Below are 19,856 nucleotides of genomic sequence, written 5' to 3'. Positions count from 1 at the left end.
TATATGGACGTCTCAGACGTACGATGTAATCGACTATTATTCCCTTTTTAATACTATTTTGAGCACTGTGTGATGATGTCCATATTATGTAACTGCTGTGTACGTGAATAACTGATCCTGGCACGTACATGGTTTGCATTCGGTTTGCCTTCTAAAACCGGGTGTGACACTCTTCCTGCTAAGAGCATCTACAACCACATTTGCTTTGCCTAGGTGATAATGAATCTCCAGCTCGTAATCTTTGATCAACTCTAGCCATCTTCGCTGCCTCATGTTTAACTCTGACTGAGTGAATATGTACTTGAGGCTCTGGTGGTCCATGTAGATATCACACTTCTGCCCACAAAGATAATGCCTCCAGGTCTTCAATGCATGAACCACGGCTGCTAACTCCAGATCATGAGTAGGATAGTTCTTCTCATGAATCTTCAACTGTCGAGACGAGTATGCCACTACTCTCCCTTCCTGCATTAACACACATCCCAGTCCAGTGTACGAAACATCATAGTATACTGAGAATGGCTTGTGAACACCTGGCAGAACTAACACCGGTGCTGTTGTCAACTTCTGCTTCAACATTTCAAATGATTCTTGGCACGCTGGGGTCCACTTGAACTCAACCTTCTTTGCTAGCAGGGCTGTCATTGGTCTGGCAATCTTGGAGAAACCTTCAATGAAACGCCGATAATAACCAGCCATTCCAATGAAACTCTTGATTCCTCAGACATCTTTTAGTGCTTTCTAGTCCAAGATAGCCGTTACCTTCTTTGTATCTACAGCCAATCCCTCTCGGTTTATAATGTGACCCAAGAACAGGACTTCACTGATCCAGAACTCGCACTTGCTAAGCTTGGCATACAACTGGCAATCTCATAGCCTCTAAAGTACCTTCCTCAAATGTTCCTCATGCTCTTGCTCATTCTAGGAATATACGAGAATATCATCAATGAACACCACCACGAATTTGTCGAGGTAGTCCATGAACACACTGTTCATCAGGTACATGAAGTAGGCTGGCGCATTCGTCAATCCGAATGACATAACCATGAACTCATATAGTCCATACTTAGTGATGAACGTTGTCTTTGGTATATCTGCAGGTCGGTTCCTAAGCTGATGGTAACCTGACCTCAGATCTATCTTTGAGAACACACTGGCTCCTCTCAACTGATCAAATAGGTCTTCAATTCGAGGCAGAGGGTACTTGTTCTTGACAGTGACTTCATTCAAAGCTCTATAATCGATGCACATCCTCTTCGTGCCATCCTTCTTCTCCACAAATAACACTGGGGCTGCCCAAGGTGAGGTACTTGGTCTGATGTAGCTTTTCTCTAACAACTCATCAATCTACTTCTTGAGTTCCACCAACTCTGGTCCGAACACTCGATAAGCTCTCTTGGAAATAAGGGCGATGCCTGGGATAAGCTCTATGGCAAATTCAACTTTCCTTTCAGGTGGCATGCCTGGTAACTCTTCAGGGAATACATCGGGGAATTCTGAGACAATCCTAATTGCCTCAATTGGATTGGACTCTTTGTCATCTACTGATAAATGGTGACAGGCTCCTTCTTCTAGTTCAGGTAAGTACAGCTTGGTTACTACTTCCTTTCTGGATGGGGACACCAACTTAAATGTTCTCTTGTCACAACTTACAGTGGCTTGATTTCTGTGTAGCCAATTCATCCCTAGGATGACATCTAACCCTTGAGTTCCCATGACTACTAGGCTAGCGGGGAAGGCTATCCCCCTTATTTCAATCCTTAGATTCGGACAAATCCTATCGGGCTGAACTTTTCCCCCAATTGAATTAACTCTCAAAGGTGGGATCATTGGTTCTATGGGGATGTTATGTGAATCTACCCAAGATGCAGAAACAAAAGAATGGGTGGCACCAATATCAAATAGTACTTTTGCTGGGTAGGATTCGACTGGAAACATACCTACTGCCATGTCCTGAGCATCCTGGATTGCTTCGGCCTCCAGGTGATTCACCTTTCCACGGTTGTAGGCCTGACCACGGACTCCTGGTGCTTGTTGTGGTGCTCCTTGTCTTGCTGGGGCATTGACTGCTGTCGGTTGCTGGGCTGCTTTCTTTGGACAATTCTTCGCCCAGTGATTTTGTTCTCCACAGTAGAAGCATGCACGACCTCCTACTTGTGCTGGGGCTGCTTGGCCATTCTGGTTGGTTGTGGGGTAGGAAGACGAGCTGCCTAGTTGTTCTTACGTTGGTACTGATTTCCTCTCGGCTGAGTGTTCTGACGGTATGCTGCTACTGTTGCTGAGGAAACTGCCTCTGGTACTGGTGCTGACGCTGATGATGGTGTTGGTGGCCTTGCTTGAATTACTGAGGTGGGTTGCCTGAGTAGCGAGGATGGCTGCTACTTCCAACCTGAGGTCCACCAATCTTGTGTTTCCTGTCCTCCATTTCCTGACGCTTCCTTTCAGTCATGATTGCTCTATCGATCAAATGCTGGAAGGTGGGGAAAGTGTGGTTCATCAGCTGGTAATGGAGGGGATCGACCAATCCTCTCAAGAAGCGGTACTGCCTCTTGGCATCTATGTTGACATCTTCCAGGGTGTAACGCGACAGCTGCAGAAACTTATCCCTGTACTCACTGACGGACAGGGGACCTTGCTTCAGGGCGAGAAACTCCTCCTTCCTCACTATCATCAGTCCCTCGGGCACATGGTAGCGACGGAAGTTGTCCCTGAACTCCTCCCAAGTGATGGCTTCAGGGTTGGCATGAGTGGCGAGGTAAGACTCCCACCAAGACTGTGTTGCTCCCCTCAGCTGTCGGGGACCATACAACACCTTCTCACGATCATTGCACTGGGCAGTGTGCAACTCACGCTCCACAGTATGTAGCCAATCTTCTGCGTCCATGGGGTCATCAGAGTGGGCAAAGACAGGGGATGGCCCCTCATGAATTTTGCCCGCTTGTCTCTGGGCACTTGTGGCATCTGGACTTGCACTGGAGGCTGAGGCGGTGGTGGCTGCTGCTGAACTTGCTGCATCACTGCTAATGTCTGACCAATTGCCTGAACTGCCTGGGTCTACATCAAGAACATCTGCTCAATGGTCATCGAGGGTGGCGGTGGCAAATGCTGCTACGGAGCTGCCTCTTCTTGGGGGTGCCTGCTGCTCTGGCTATGCACGCCTCGCACCTCTGTGCCTGTTCTCAGACATCTATAGAAACCACACACATATATCAAATCTGACTCTACAGTCTTTCAGCATAAGAAAAGATGTATAGAAGATCTCCATAACACTAAACAAATGACCATCTTCACTGACAGCTTCTCAGATAAAGAGGAAAGGGGAAATAAATGGATTACCTAACTAAATAATTGACTTTATTAATAACTACACCAAGTTGCAGGAGATACCCACCCCTTGGTGACAATCATTACAAAGATCCAACTTCATTACATGTTCATCATGACAAACATTCCAACATACGATAAGCAAACTAACTCAAACTAAGACTAACTAGACTAAGACACTGAACTAAGCATTATTACAGACTCCGACTTTGTCGATCTAAGGATCCAAATCTATGTGGGTCCTGCTGTCTGGGGTACCATAGTCGAAGCGACCACGGGGCGGTGAACGGTAAGGGTGTTGAATCCCTACAGGGGTGGGAGAACCACCATTAAGATAGTGGTGTGCCGCGCATTCAGCACGCAATTCCGCAACCTCCGCCCGAACCTTGCCCAACTTGTCAAGGGCGTGGTCCAACTCTGTGTTGAGCACGGTGACCAGATTGACCATGCTGCTTAGCCTAGGATTGCCCTCACCGACTGGCGAGACAATCACACCTCCAGCACTGCCGATCGAACGGCGAGGGTAGTACTTCAGGTCAAGGCCATCAGCTACCCCGCTGAACAACGAGCAATACTGAGAAAGTGCCCATCGTGCTGCATCTTGCATGGATGCCTCGGCAGTATCCCTCTCAGTAATAGAATAGTGCTCTGAGAAGGCCTCTGCACCTCGGAGATCATCGTCCGGACGATGCACCAAGCAAGTAGCCTCCCACTGGTCCGGGTATAGCCCGCGACGGTGCTGGTAGACTACACAACGGTACTTAATAGACCAAGTTTGCCGGTCGAAGGCTCGACGCAGCAGGGTATTGAGAGCATCGTGGAAGTGACACCCACGAGCAGCGTCACGAGTGATGGGTCTCATGATCCATCCCTCTGGCTCCGGCTGCTCTGAACGCTCCGTGCCGTGGCTCGAACTGCCACCAGCGTCGTCGTCATCCCTGTCTCTGTCGGGGTCTCCTCTAGCAGCCGGGATGCCCTATGGTGGTGCAGGGGGCATCTCTGGCTGAGGTGCAGGGGAAGGCGGCCTCTCAGACTCCACCTCCCGCTGAGGCGAGGGGGAAGAGTCCTGCTGCTCCTGCTCCTGCTCCTAGCGTCGGCGTTCCTGCTCCTCATGTAGGCGACGATGCAGTCTCTCCAGTTGACTGGACTGACCTGACACCGTGCAACGCAGTGGACGCTCCGCCAGGCGAGAAGGCAAAAAGGGGATCACAGACTTACATGCAGTGCACCTAAGACGAGCCATCTACAAAAGACATCGTAAGCACAATAGTAAGAGTAGAACTATGAGACCGGAAAGTAAACAGAAAGAAAAGTGAGACAAAACCTTTTGAGATGAGTAAATAACATAGAGTTGGTCAAGATGACCAACTTTTGAAAGAACTCTAAGGTCAAGGTAAGAGTAAGGGTCTATAGTCCATAGGGTGCCATTCTAGTCTAGGTTAGCGGTCCTACAGTCAGCAAGGCTTTGATACCACTTATGTCACACTCAGTTTTGGAAGGTAAACCGGATGTGAACCATGTACGTGCTAGGATCAGAACTCACATACACAGCGATTACATAATTGGACATTATCACACAATGCTTGAATTAAATAGCAGAAAGGTACTTAGTTACATCAAGACGTCTGAGACATCCATAGAGTCTATTACATAACCATAGAGGTTAACATTAACATCAAAGCGCGGAGTATCGAAACGTAGAAGATAAGCCTACACAGGCAGCTAACTAGGGGTTTGCCACTAAAGTAAACTAGAACTCATTGTAGTCCTAGAACTCCTCAAAGTCCTCCATGTTACCAGCTTCACCTCCTAAGCTCTGAGAACAGTGGGGACAACCTGGGGTGGGGTAGTTTGTAAAGCAAGGGTGAGTACACATCAACGTACTCAACAAATGTCCTGTTTGGCTAAGGTGGACTAGCTGTATGTGGAGTTAAGGTTAAGCCGTTGCTTTTAGTTGGTCAAATTTTATTATTATAAGTAGAGCCAAATTTTAGTAATAACCCAGTTATTACCCAGAGGCACTCCCTCCAAGAGGAAATACCAGATATCAGGATTATAATCACCATTGTTAATCATCATCATAAAAGTAACCATTGTTCTTCTAATCGAAGAGGATCCCAAGGCTGCTCATAACCGTGAGCACGACTGATATACCAGTTTCTAACACTCTGCAGAGGTTGCACACTTTACCCACAGGCGTGATTCCCATTCTGCCCGGGGTTCTAGCCTCCCCATTGATCACTACCAAGGTGACCTAGCAGGGTCTCATTATGTGGCCTTTACAAAGATTTGCCAGAGGTCATAGCCGCCCGTTTGGTTTCTCCAGTTTGATAAACACAGTACATCTCCCCAAAGGAAGGGTGACTAACAAAACCAAAACAAAGAACCTCTGCAACCAACCTGGGCACAACAAGTACTGTGCCCGGACCCCATTGACGGCCCTACGGCGAATTGATTACTCAAGAAGGTAAAGTATTAAGTACAGAGGAATGAGGTCAAGTTATAAAAATGGACTAATCCTAATTGGGGAATTGATTACTCTCTAAATGTTTGGAACATAGCTCAAAAAGGTTAAGTAGTGATTAAAACAAATGAAAGCTAGAATTATAAGATAAACTACTCTCATTTAGAAATTGATTATCTTTTAAGTATTATCCATAATTACATTCCAAATTCAATTTATGTCATTAAGGCCTAGAGGTTAAGCCAAAAAAATAAATCCAAGTAATGCATAACACTAAGCTCATAAGATTGAATATACTTTATTCCTAGGGTTCTCCTTTTATTTATTTCATTAAATAAATAAATCAACATATACTTTAATTCTATATTATAAGTGTAAAAATTAAAGTGTACAGATTACAGTTGGTCATATTTTATTTAAACCGAGAATAATTTAGTGAGCATTTTGCAATTTGAACCACTAAATTTGGAGTTCATATGAAAAAGATATGAAATAAAAAAGTTTTGAAGTTTGAAATATGAAATTAGGGCTAAATCTGTGATTAAATAAAAGTCCAGGGGTCTAATTAAAACAAACCAGGGACCTATGCGCTAAAACAGAGGACGACAGGTTGATTTTCTAAAACCAGTAGGTTTTCTTAAGCAAAACAGCCACGCGAAGGGGTATCGGGCTCCCTCAACCGTTGGATCAGAAACTGACGGCTGAGATTAGATTGCGCGGGCACGCAGGCGCGGCTGACAAGTGGGGCCAGGGGCGTCAGCGGCAGAGAGGGAGGGCGCACTGATCGATTGGGCCCAGCGCCAGAGGACTTGGGCGCTGACCGGCGGGCCAGGGCGTCAGGGCACGTGTGCGCGAAGCATTATCCGTGGTCCGAGCCGTTCGATCTGAATCGGATGGAGGGGATCAGACCAGGGGGAAACAGACGGCTGCGGGTGGCGCCACTCCTCTCCGCGGTGGTGAGGTCGCCAGAGTTGAGGCTGGCGCGAGCTAGGGTGGCTCCGGGGTCGCCGGAGTTGGGCAGAGAGGGAGAGGGCGCCACGGCAAACTCAATGGTGGGGAAGAGGTCATGAATCCACGGGCAGAGAAAGGAGAATGGCGGTGAGAAGGTCTCGAGCGGGCCAGAGTAACTCCGGTGAGCCATTCCGGCCATGGGGAGGGGACTTAAGGCGCGCTAAGGCCTGGGCTAGCTTCAGCAGAGGCAGGGGTGTCACAGGGACCTACTCCGGGGAACTAAACCGTGCTAAATCGACCGGCCACCGCGCGAGCACGGTGGACCGTGGCGGCTGAGCACCGGCGAAGGCGAAATTGGTCGATCACAGGGCGCAATAAGGGAAATTGGGCACGAGAACGGGTGTCTCACTCGGGGCGGAGCTCGGGGAGTCTTGGCGCGGTCTCCGGCGAGCTGGATGGTCGGGAACGCGGGCACGGGTCTCCTGCGCCGTCTGGCGGCGAGGACAGAGCACGAGAGAGGGCAGAGCTGTGAAATGAGGCAGGGAAGCGAGTGAGGGCACTAGTGGGGCTCTAAGAAGGGATTCTGGGCGCGTGGGGGCATCGTGGCCGAGAAATCCGGTGACGTGCGTGAGTGCGCACGCGCCGGTCCACGGCGAGCGCGGAGGGGGCGGAACTGGCAGGGAGGGTCCACGGCGCAGAGAGAGGAGAAAGGGGCGTGCGGGGCAACGGCTCGGCGACTGGCGAACTGGGCCCGCGAGACAGAGAGAGAGAGAGAGCGAGCGGGCGAAGGAAACTGGCGCCGACAGGTTGGCCCCACTAGGCGGTCCGGCACCTTCCCATGGGGGGCCAGGACCTCCACGTGTGCGAACCGGACCCCTAGAATGGGATCCGGACCCCCTTGCATGGGGTTCCAGGGTTCCAGGACAGAACATACCCGAGCTTAATCAGGACCCAAGCGGGGGTCCGGTGCCGGCACGTGGCCTACTGCGCGCGCGAGGGAGAATTGCCGCTGACAGGCGGGGTCCGCCTGTCAGACGGCGCGGGCGCGCGGCCTGGCTGGGCCGACTGGGCTGGTTTGGGCTGCTTTCTCCTTTTCTTTTTCTCTGAATTTTCCAATTCTTTTCCATTTCTTTTTCTATAGGGTTTTTCAAATCCAAATTCAAAATAGGTTTCAAATTCAAATAAATTCAAACTTGTGCAACACTTCAAAGAATATTTTAAACTCAGTATGATGCAACATGTCATGACTCATAAGGTTTTGGCAAAGATAAATAATTAACCTCCATGAGTTTAGGCTATCTCTAATCAAAAAGGAAAAAGGGAGAATGAATCTAGAGAGAGAGAACCTAGAGTGAGAAAAAGAAGAGTAACACATGATTTTGGGTGATAATTAGAAAGAAATTTTATACCCCCAAAATCAGGGTGTTATAATAAGTTCAAAGCTAACAAACTTGCCAATTACCTCCTTGGGAGACATCTGTTTATATCTAGGATCTCCATGTATTAATTGAACTTGAGTAGTATTACGTAATATGAGAGATCTAAGAATAACCTTGACCATTTCATGGTCATCCCATTTTGTGCTCCCGAGGTTGCGCACTTGATTGACCATCGTCTTGAGCCGATTGTACATCGCTTGCGGCTCTTCCCCTTTGTTGAGGACGAACCGACCGAGCTCCCCCTCGATCGTCTCCTGCTTGGTGATCTTTGTCACCTCGTCCCCTTCACGCGAGGTTTTGAGGACGTCCCAAATTTCGTTGGCGCTCTTTAACCCTTGCACCTTATTATACTCCTCTAGACACAAGGAGGCGAGGAGTATAGAAGTGGCTTGGGAGTTAAAGTGCCTAATTTGGGCAGCCTCGTCTGAGTCGTAGTCCTCGTCGCCCACCTGTGGTACCTGTGCTCCAAACTCAACAATATCCCATATGCTTTTGTGGAGTGAGGCTAGATGGTGCCTCATTTTATCACTCCACATGAAATAATCTTTACCATCAAAATATGGTGGTTTACCTAAGGGTACCGAAAGTAATGGAGCGCGCTTTGGAATGCGAGGATAGCGTAGAGGCATCTTACTATACTTCTTGCGCTCGTGGCGCGTTGAAGTAGTAGACTCGGCGCCGGACGTGGAGGGTGATGAAGAGTCGGTCTCGTAGTAGACCACCTTCTTCATTTTCTTCTTCTTGTCACCCCTCCTAGGTGACTTGATGGAGGAAGAGGATTCCTCCTTTAACTTGTTGCCGGACTCCCTTGATAGAGTCTTTCCCAAGCCCGCGGGCTTGTCGCCGGTCACGATCTCCCTCTTGGCGTGATCTCTGTAACACCCCTGGTGTTACTGTTACTAAAACTTGAGCATAACATCATAAGCATGGGCATATCATGTGTTTGTCACACCTAGAGTGCATTCACTAGGCAAAAATTTCAAAAAAGTTGTATTGATATGGCATTTTGTGAATAAAACCCTAGAGTAGGGTACTCAACCCTAGATTGGGTTTAATAGAGCAAACAAGGCTTAAATAAGAGAAAACTTCAAAACTCAATTGAAATAGTCATAAAATGTCACCATGGATGAACTTAAGTGGTATCTAAACCCTAGAAGTATCAAAAACTCCAAAAAGAACCCTAGGAAGCCCTAAACCTAAACCCTAGGGGGCTAAGTGCAAAATTAGTGCACTTTTGGACTAAAGTGCAAAAACTATGAAGTTAAGGTATCTTAAGTCATATGATTCACAAATAAGTAGATTTGCAAGTTAAACCTTGAGTTTTGGAATTATTTGTAAAATAGCCACACTAATACTCATATGGCTAAGTCTGAAACCAGTGACATTGGCCCAACTTTGAAGCCTCATATCTTTCATGTTATGAAGGTTTTGCCCAAGGTCACTATCACACCCGGCTTTAGAAGGCAAACCGAATGCGAACCATGTACGTGCCAGGATCAGCAATTCACGTACACAGCAGTTACATAACATGGACATCATCACACAGTGCTCAAATAGTATTAAAAAGGGAAATAATAGTCGATTACATCATATGTCTGAGACATCCACATAGTCTTTACAATAAATCAAAGTGCGGAAAAGAAACGTAGATAAACGCGGCCTTCACAGGCAGCCGATTAGGGGTTTGCCGCTAACCCACACCTAGAACTCGTCGTAGTCTTGGAACTCCTGGAAGTCTCCTTCCACGGCTTCATCTTCTCCTGAGCAGTGGTTGCAATGCGGACAACCTGGGAGGGGGGATTTGGTGTGTAGAGCAAGGGTGAGTACACATCAACATACTCAGCAAGTGTCCTGTTTGGCTGTAGTGGACTAGCTTTATGTGGGGGTAAGTCAAGCAGTTGCTTTTAGTTGGTCAGATTATTATTACTAGTAGAGAAAGCCAAGTTTTAGAGTTAACCCACGTTATTAACCCAAGCGTATCCTTTCCAAATGGAAAGAATACCACTTACCATTAACATAATCAATTCCAAGAACCATCAATTTCATTGCCACCTGCAAATCCGAACATCTCTAATCAAGTACCACTAATCACTGGAGCTCCCTTGGCTGCTCATAACCGCGAGCACGACTGATATATCAGTTTTCAAACACTCTACAGAGGTTGTGCACTTTACCCACAAGCCGTGATTTCCCTTTCTGCCCGGAGATCATGACTCTCCATTGATCACTACCAAGGTGACCCAGCAGGATATCACTACGTAGCCTTTACAAAGATTCCCCGGGGCTGTAGCCGCCCGTTAGGTTTCCTAAATGTATTGCACTCCTCCCCAAGGGACAAATCAACCTTGGCAGAGCGAGCCGCATACACCGAGCCCCTTTGACGGCACAACGGCTAAGCGAACTACACCCCGGTTCCTCTAATTACTCAGCTAAGGGCGTCCCACTCCACCCTCATGGTTTCACTGTTTTCCTGGGCGGTCATCGAACGAACAGGTCCTTACGTAGAGACACTCGAGAAACCGCTCGAGCCCCCTTGAAGGCCACAAGTATAACATCATAATAAAAGAGGGGAAAACAGCGTATCATAGATAATTCTCATCATGTTCGTTGATTAATGTTAAGCAATAGCATAAAGCTAACCAATAATAATCCGACCCAAATAGGTAAACAAGGATAGGGATAACAAAAGCTAGTCAATCCTTAGGTATAAATATGTAATGCAGGAGGTGAATTAAAGAATGTATAGGACAGAGATAGGTCAAGGGACACTTGCCTCCACCAACCGACTGCTGCTCAGGGGCTTCTCCTGCGAGTTCTTCGGGCTCTTCAACCGGATCATTCTCTATGTGAGCGCAAACATACATATATCCACACATTTAATACAAAAGAACAATACACCATACAATAGAATGCAGTAAATAAACAGATGTTCCACGCGGGCTCGCAATTAAAGCTAAGAGAGAAAGAGAAAAAAGACAGTCGAGAAACGATCACGTTACATGATTATAAATTAAACTACTCGCTTAGTGGAAGGGAATTAATTTGGATACTACGTTTTAGCATAAAGTAAAATCAAGTTCCACATTTGTCACACCCGGTTTTAGAAGGCAAACCGAATGCGAACCATGTACGTGCCAGGATCAGTTATTCACGTACACAGCAGTTACATAATATGGACATCGTCACACAGTGCTCAAAATAGTATTAATAAGGGAAATAGTCGGTTACATCATACGTCTGAGACGTCCATATAGTTCTTACAATAAATCAAAGTGCGAAAACGAAACGTAGATAACCACGGCCTTCACAGGCAGCCGACTGGGGGTTGCCGCTAACCCACACCTAGAACTCGTCGTAGTCTTGGAACTCCTGGAAGTCTCCTTCCACAGCTTCATCTTCGCCTGAGCAGTGGTTGCAATGCTGACAACCTGGGGGGTTTGGTGTGTAGAGCAAGGGTGAGTACACATCAACATACTCAGCAAGCATCCTGTTTGGCTGTAGTGGATTAGCTTTATGTGGGGATAAGTCAAGCAGTTGCTTTTAGTTGGTCAGATTATTACTTACTAGTAGAAAGCCAAGTTTTAGCATTACCCAAGTTATTAACCCGATGTACCCTTTCCAAACGGAAAGAATACCACTTACCAGCACCATAGTCATAACCAAAACCATCGATTCTCATAGCCACCTGTACCACAATGTCTCTGATCAAGTACCACTAATCACTGGAGCTCCCTTGGCCGCTCATAACCGTGAGCACGGCTGATATATTAGTTTTCAAACACTCTGCAGAGGTTGTGCACTTTACCCACAAGCCGTGATTCCCATTCTGCCCAGAGATCATGACTCTCCATTGATCACTACCAAGGTGACCCAGCAGGGCATCACTACGTAGCCTTTACAAAGATTCCCCGGGGCTGTAGCCACCCGTTAGGTTTCCTAAATGTACCGCACTCCTCCCCAAGGGACAAATCAACCTTGGCAGAGCGAGCCGCATACACCGAGCCCCATTGACGGCACGACGGCTAAGTGAACTACACCCCGGATCCTCTAATTATTCAGCTAAGGGCACCCCATTCTACCCTCATGGTTGCACTGTTTTCCCGGGCGGTCATCCATAGAACAGGTCCTTACGGAGAGGCACTCGAGAAACCGCTCGAGCCCCCTTGAAGGTCACAAGTACAACATCATAATAAGAGAAGGGAAAACAGCGTATCATAGATAATCTCATCATGTTCATTGATTAGAGTTTGAGCAATAGCATAAAGCTAAACAGTAATAATCCAACCCAAATAGGTAATCAAGGACAGGGATAACAAAAGCTAGTCAAACCTTAGGTATAAATATGTAAAGCGGGAGGTGAATTAAAGAATGAATAGGACAGAAATAGGTCAAGGGACACTTGCCTCCACCAACCGACTGCTGCTCAGGGGCTTCTCCTGCGAGTTCCTCGGGCTCTTCAACCGGATCGTTCTCTATGCGAGCGCAAACATACATACATCCACATATTTAATACAAAAGAACAGTACACCATACAATAGAATGCAATAAGTAAACAGACGTTCTACGCGGGCTTGCGAGTACGGTTAAGAGAGAAAGAGGAAAAGACAGTCGAGAAACGATCACGTTACATGATTATAAATTAACCACTCGCTTAATGGAAGGAAATTTAATGTAGACACTATGTTTAGCGTAAAGTAAAGTCATTTTTCATGTCTAATTATTATAAGCAGGTGGAGATAAACAAAAAGATGGTCGCGTGGCGAGACGCGCGACAAAGCTCTCTAAAACAAATTAAGAAGTTAACGACTCGTCGCGCGGCCGAGCACGCAACGAGACACTTCGCCTTAGTTACGAGGAGACGTTAAGCGTCGCGCGACGAAGCGCACGACGGCATACGTCGACTAAACTGAGTCCAAAGTGGAACGTCGCGTGAATACACACGCGGCGTTACACCTTAAACAACCTGAAACAAAAATGGATCGTCGCGCGACGAAGCGCACGACGCAACACAAGATAGAATCTGAATTTAGACAAATCCGTCGCGCGGCGAAGCGCGCGACGCAACACGCTAATTAACGAATAATCACCGCGAGCGCGGGCGAGCGAAGATACGGTCGGGCGAGGCCGGGACGGGAACGGGCGGCCGAACGGGGGGGAGGGCGGTTGAACCGGCCAGGAGCGGTTGAACCGGCCGGGGCCGCGCCGGGGGCCGCGCCGGGGACGCGAACCGGCGAGCAGGGGCGGGCGGGATCGCCGCCGCGGGGTCGGGGGACGGGCGGGGGGCGGGCGAGGTCGCCGGGGTCGGGGGAGGGGAGGGGGAGGCCGCCGGGGGCCGGGGAGGGGAGGGGGAGGGCCGCCGCGGGCCGGGGAGGGGCGAGCGAGGCCGCCGGGAGGGAGGCCGGGCGGGGGAGCCGGGGACGGGCGCCGAGCGGGCGAGCCGGGGGCGGGCGCCGAGCGCTGCCGCGGAGGGGCCGAGCGGGGAGGCCGAGCGCCGCTGGGGAGGGGCCGAGCGGGCGGGCCGAGCGGGGAGGCCGAGCGCCGCCGAGGGGAGGGGCGGGCAGGGGCGCCGCCACGCCGGGCATGGGCGGGGATGGGGTCGGGCGCGGGCAGGGGAGAGGGAGGGCGCGCGCGTGGGGAAGAAGAGGAGGGAGAGGGAGAGAGAGAAGAGAAGGGGAGGGGAGCTCACCTCGGGGTCCAAAATCCGGTGATCGCCGTCTCCAAACCCTAGGGCACCACGGGGAGAGAGAGGTGGGAGAGGGAGAGGGAAGTTGTTGCGCGGGAGATCCAAATGAGGGAGAGAGAGGATGGGGGCGCAGGGGGGGTTGGGCGCCAAGGGCGCGCAGGCCGGGGCGGGCCGGGCCGGCTGAGCTGGGCTGGGCTAAGTTGGGCTGGGCCGAGCCACTTCGCGGATTGAAAACCCACGACGCGCGCGGACCACTAAACGGACTTAGAACGCGAATCAAAATCCGGAACGGAACGAGACGAACACTCAACCTCAGACAAAGAAATGTGCTTCGGCATGATGCAACACCCATGACACTTAGGTTTTGGTTTATACATGACACGGACACCTGCCGCTATACTGGTTTGAAATTGGGAAGAAGGAGCAAACGGGGAAAGAGAAGAGAGAGTAACGCCCGAATTTGGTGAGAGAAAAGAAGAAAAAATTCTACCCCCAAATTCAGGGCGTTACAAACCTATCCCCCTTAAAAGAATCTCGCCCTCGAGATTCAGGGTTGGCTAGCAAAGAGCTCAGGGTATTTAGCCATCAGATCACCTTCACGCTCCCAGGTTGCTTCTTCCTCAGAGTGATGATTCCATTTGACTTTGCACATCCTGATGCATCTTCTCACTGCCAGGGAGAATCGAATAGGCTGTCTCATGAGCTTCCTTAAGGATCAACTCCCGAATGGACTGGACATTGGGAACACACAAGCGGTCTTTGAACCATATCACGCTTTCTGCATCTTCTCGAAAATCTTTGCCTCTGCCATCTAGAATCAGTCGCCGGATCTCATTGATCTTCTCATCATTCTTCTGCGCTTCTTTGATTTCGCGCTCCAAGGTAGGTTCCAACTCAACTGTGACTCCTCGCGAATTGTTCAGAAATCCGAGACTCAACCTGTCGAACTCCTTGGCCAACTCATAAGGCATCGGACGAGCGACCATCAGATTGACTTGACTCTTTCTGCTCAAAGCATCTGCCACTACGTTTGCTTTGCCTGGATGGTAATGGATCTCCAACTCATAATCTTTGATCAACTCCAACCATCTTCGTTGCCTCATGTTCAACTCTGACTGAGTGAATATGTACTTCAGACTCTTGTGATCTGTGTAAACATCGCATTTCTGTCCATACAAATAGTGCCTACATGTCTTCAGTGCGTGAACCACTGCTGCCAACTCTAGATCATGGATTGGGTAATTCTTCTCATGAACCTTCAACTATCGGGGCGAGTAAGCCACAACTCTTCCCTCTTGCATCAACACACATCCCAAGCCTGTGTAACAAGCATCGCAATACACCAAAAAGGGCTTGTGCACATCAGGCAAGACTAGGACAGGCGCTGTAGTCAATTTTTCCTTCAGCGCTTCAAAGGCCTCTTGACATTTCTGGGTCCACTTGAACTCAACTTTGTTGCCTAGCAACGCTGTCATTGGTTTCGCAATCTTCGAAAACCCTTCAATGAATCGCCGATAATATCCGGCCATTCCAATGAAACTCTTGATTCCTCGGGCATCTGTTGGCGCTTTCCAGTTCAGAATGTCTGTCACTTTCTTCGGATCCACAGCCAATCCTTCTTTATTGATTATATGACCCAAGAACAGGACTTCACTGATCCAGAACTCACACTTGCTCAACTTTGCATACAACTGGTGCTCTCGCAATCTCTGCAATACCATCTTCAAATGATCTGCATGCTCTTCTTTGCTTTGAGAATAAACCAGAATGTCATCAATGAATACTACCACAAACTTATCAAGGTAATCCATGAATACACTGTTCATCAAGTTCATGAAGAATGCTGGCGCATTGGTCAAACCAAAAGACATCACTGTGAACTCATACAAACCATACTTGGAAATGAATGCCGTTTTCAGAATGTCCGAAGGTCGGATCCTGAGCTGATGATAACCTGACCTCAGATCAATCTTGGAGAACACACTTGCTCCTTTCAACTGGTCGAACAGATCCTCTATTCTGGGCAAGGGATACTTGTTCTTGATCGTGACTTCATTCAAAGCTCGATAATCAATGCACATCCTCTTGGTGCCATCTTTCTTCTCCACAAATAGGACAGGGGCGGCCCAAGGCGAGGTGCTTGGCCGAATGTAACCTTTCTCTGACAGCTCATCAATTTGCTTCTTAAGCTCAACCAACTCTGGTCCAGATATTCTGTAAGCTCTCTTGAAGATAGGGGCGGTTCCAGGAAGAAGCTCTATAGCAAACTCAACTTTCCGCTCTGGTGGCATACCCGGTAAGTCCTTCGGAAACACATCTGGGAACTCGGACACAACCCTGATCCTCTCGATTGGGTCTGCTTTACTGCTATCAATAGCTATCTGATAACAACTTCCTTTCTTTGGCTCAGGCGAGACTAACTCAGTCACCACTTCCTCTCCTAGTGGGGACACCAACTTGATGGTCCTTTTATCACAACTGATAACTGCCTGATACTTATCTAGCCAATTCATCCCTAGGATGACATCTATTCCCTGAGTACCCATTACTATAAGGTTGGCGGGAAACGCTATCCCCCTTATTTCCACACTTATATTCAAACAAATGCTATCGGCTCGAATTCTACCACCGGCTGAGTCAATTTGAATGGGGGTTGACATGGTAGTAATTGGAAGATTATGTGCTTCTACCCACGATGCAGTAATGAAAGAATGCGTTGCTCCAGTATCAAATAACACTTCTGCAAGATGGGAGTCGACTGGGAACATACCTACTATCATGCCGGGGGTCTCCTGAACTGCTTCAGCCTCCAAGTGGTTCAGCCTTCCATGATTATAGCGCGGCTGAGAGCGATTGCCTGCTCCAGGCTGAGGCACATTCTGCTTTGCTGGGGCATTGGGGCCTGACTGCTGCTGGGCTGCCTTCTTCGGACATTGCATCACCCAGTGGCCTTGCTCTCCACAGTGGAAACATGCTCTGTTTCCAACCTGAGCTGGTGCTGCCTGATTGTTCTGCTGATTTGCTGGGGCAAGAAGACGAGGCGCCTGCTGATTCTGCCTCGGAAACTGACCTCCTGACTGATTGCTCTGACGGTTCTGATACTGATGCTGAGGATACTGCCTTTGGAACTGCTGATGCTGCTGAGGTGGACGCTGGTTCTGCCTGAACTGCTGAGGTTGATTGCCTGAGAAACGAGGACGACTGCTGCTTCCAGGCTGGGGTCCACTGATCTTGCGCTTACGATCCTCCATCTCCTTACGCTTTCTTTCTGTCATGATTGCTCTGTCAATCAGGTGCTGAAATGTCGGGAAGGTGTGATTCATCAGTTGGTACTGCAGAGGGTCAACCAAGCCTCTCAGGAAACGGTACTGCCGCTTGGCGTCGGTGTTGACATCTTCAGGAGCATAGCGAGACAGCTGCAGAAATCTGTCTTGGTACTCACTGACAGACAATGGCCCTTGCTTGAGAGCCAGGAACTCCTCCTTCTTCACTGTCATCAGACCTGCAGGAACATGGTACTGACGAAAGCTTCCTCTGAACTCTTCCCAAGTGATAGCGTCAGGGTGGGCATGGGTGGCGAGATAAGACTCCCACCATGACTGGGCTGCTCCTCTCAACAGACGGGGACCATACAAGACTTTCTCCCTGTCATCGCACTGAGCGGTGTGCAACTCCCGCTCCACAGTGCGCAGCCAATCTTCAGCATCCATGGGGTCAGAAGAATGAGCGAACGTTGGTGGATGACCTCTCATGAATTTAGCACGCTTGTCTCTGGGCATCTGAGGCTGAGGTGGGGCCTGCTGCTGCTGCTGCTGAATGGCGGCCAAAGTCTGACCGATGGCTTGAACTGCCTGAGTCTGCATCAGAAACATCTGCTCGATGGACATCGGGGGCGGGGGCGGCAGGTGCTGCTGCTGGGGCACCTCCTCCTGTTGAGCGGCTCGCTCCTGCTGAGCACGCCTTCCTCCTCTGCGCCTGTTCTCTGACATCTGCAGAATGCAACCACACATCAGAACTGATCTGGCAAATCTTGCAGCATAAGGAAAGAGAATAGAATTCTTCAACAGCACTGAACAGATGAGCATCTTCACTGATCTCCAACACAGACCACACAGCTTCTCAGATAAAGAGGAAAGTGGAATAAAAGGTTTCCCAATTATATAACTAACTCCATTAACATAATAGACAAACCAAAATGCAGGGGATACCCACACTCTGGTGACAGTCATTACAAAGATCCAAACCAAACATAGTTCATCATGACAAACATAAATGCACAGGATATAGCAAACTACCCTGTCTAACTAAGACTAACTAAGACCGAGACTAACGCTAAGACTGTAGCTTCTATGTATGTATTTCGTATTAATTACAAGATCCAACTCTAACGATCTATGGTTCTAGATTTATCTTGGTCTTGCAGTCGGGATTGCCATAAGACTGGTGTCCACGCTGAGGTGAGCGGTACGGGTGCTGAGTCCCGACGGGAGCGGGGGAACCACCGTCCAGGTGACGACGTTCCGCGCGCTCAGCCCGCAGCAGGGCGATCTCAGCACGAGCCCTACTCAGCTCGTCTAATGCATGGTCCAGCTCCGTGTTTAGCACGGCGGCTAGGTTGACTGTGCTGCTCAACCTAGGATTGCCCTCACCGACAGGTGAGACAATCACGCCTCCTGTGCTGCCAGATGGACGGCGGGGGTAATACTTCAGGTCAAGACCGTCAGCTGCCCCACCGAAAACCGAGCAGTAGTGCGAAAGCGCACGCCGTGCAGCATCTTGCATGGCTGCCTCAGCTGAGTCCCGCTCAGAGATAGAATAGTGCTCTGAGCAGACCTCAGCACCCTGGAGACTGTTCTCCGGACAGCGCACCAAGCAGGTTGCCTCCCAGCGGTCCGGGTAGACCCCGCGACTGTGCTGGTAGACCACACAGCGATACTCGACGGACCAAGTATGCCGGTCAAATGCCCGACGTAGCAGGGTGTCGAGCGCATCGTGGAAGTGGCACCCGCGAGCAGCGTCGCGAGTGATGGGTCGAGCAACCCATCCTTCCGGCTCAAGGTTAGCAGAGAAGTCGGTGTCATGGCTTGAGCTGTCGTCGCCTCCTCCGTCGTCTGGGTCTCCTCCAGCAGCTACTCCAGAAGCTGGGACGCCCAGTGGTGGTGCAGGGGGCGGCTCCAGAGGAAGCACAGGGGAGTAGCTCCTCACAGACTCTATCTCCTGGTGGAGCGAGAAAGAAGAGCCCTGCTGCTCCTGTCGTCGATGTTCCTGCTCCTCATGCAGGCGGTGATGCAGTCTCTCCAAGTGGCTGGACTGTCCAGCCACGGGACGGCGAAGCGGACGCTCAGCAAGGCGGGAGGGTAAGAAGGGGATGACTGACTTTCGTGCAGTGTGTCTAAGTCGAGCCATCTACAAAAGACATCGCAAGCAAAAGGGTAAGAACAGAATCAATATGACCAGCAAATAATGAATCATAAGTGAATGAAGGATTAGAATAAAACATGATTTTCAGCAAGGTATAATATATAGTAGAACATAGGTTTGGTCGGTATGACCAACTTTTGAAGGGATATCAAAGTCAAGGAAGGGACAGAGGTCTATAGTCCTTAGAACGGCCATTCTACTCTAGGCTAGCGGTCCTACAGTCAGCACGGCTTTGATACCACTTATGTCACACCCGGTTTTAGAAGGCAAACCGAATGCGAACCATGTACGTGCCAGGATCAGTTATTCACGTACACAGCAGTTACATAATATGGACATCATCACACAGTGCTCAAAATAGTATTAATAAGGGAAATAGTCGGTTACATCATACGTCTGAGACGTCCATATAGTTCTTACAATAAATCAAAGTGCGAAAACGAAACGTAGATAACCACGGCCTTCACAGGCAGCCGACTAGGGGTTGCCGCTAACCCACACCTAGAACTCGTCGTAGTCTTGGAACTCCTGGAAGTCTCCTTCCACAGCTTCATCTTCGCCTGAGCAGTGGTTG

The sequence above is a fragment of the Zea mays genome, chromosome 5 (genome assembly GCF_902167145.1).
Source record: "Zea mays cultivar B73 chromosome 5, Zm-B73-REFERENCE-NAM-5.0, whole genome shotgun sequence".
Classification (NCBI taxonomy): Eukaryota; Viridiplantae; Streptophyta; class Magnoliopsida; order Poales; family Poaceae; genus Zea; species Zea mays.
This window is presented reverse-complemented; position numbering follows the sequence as displayed.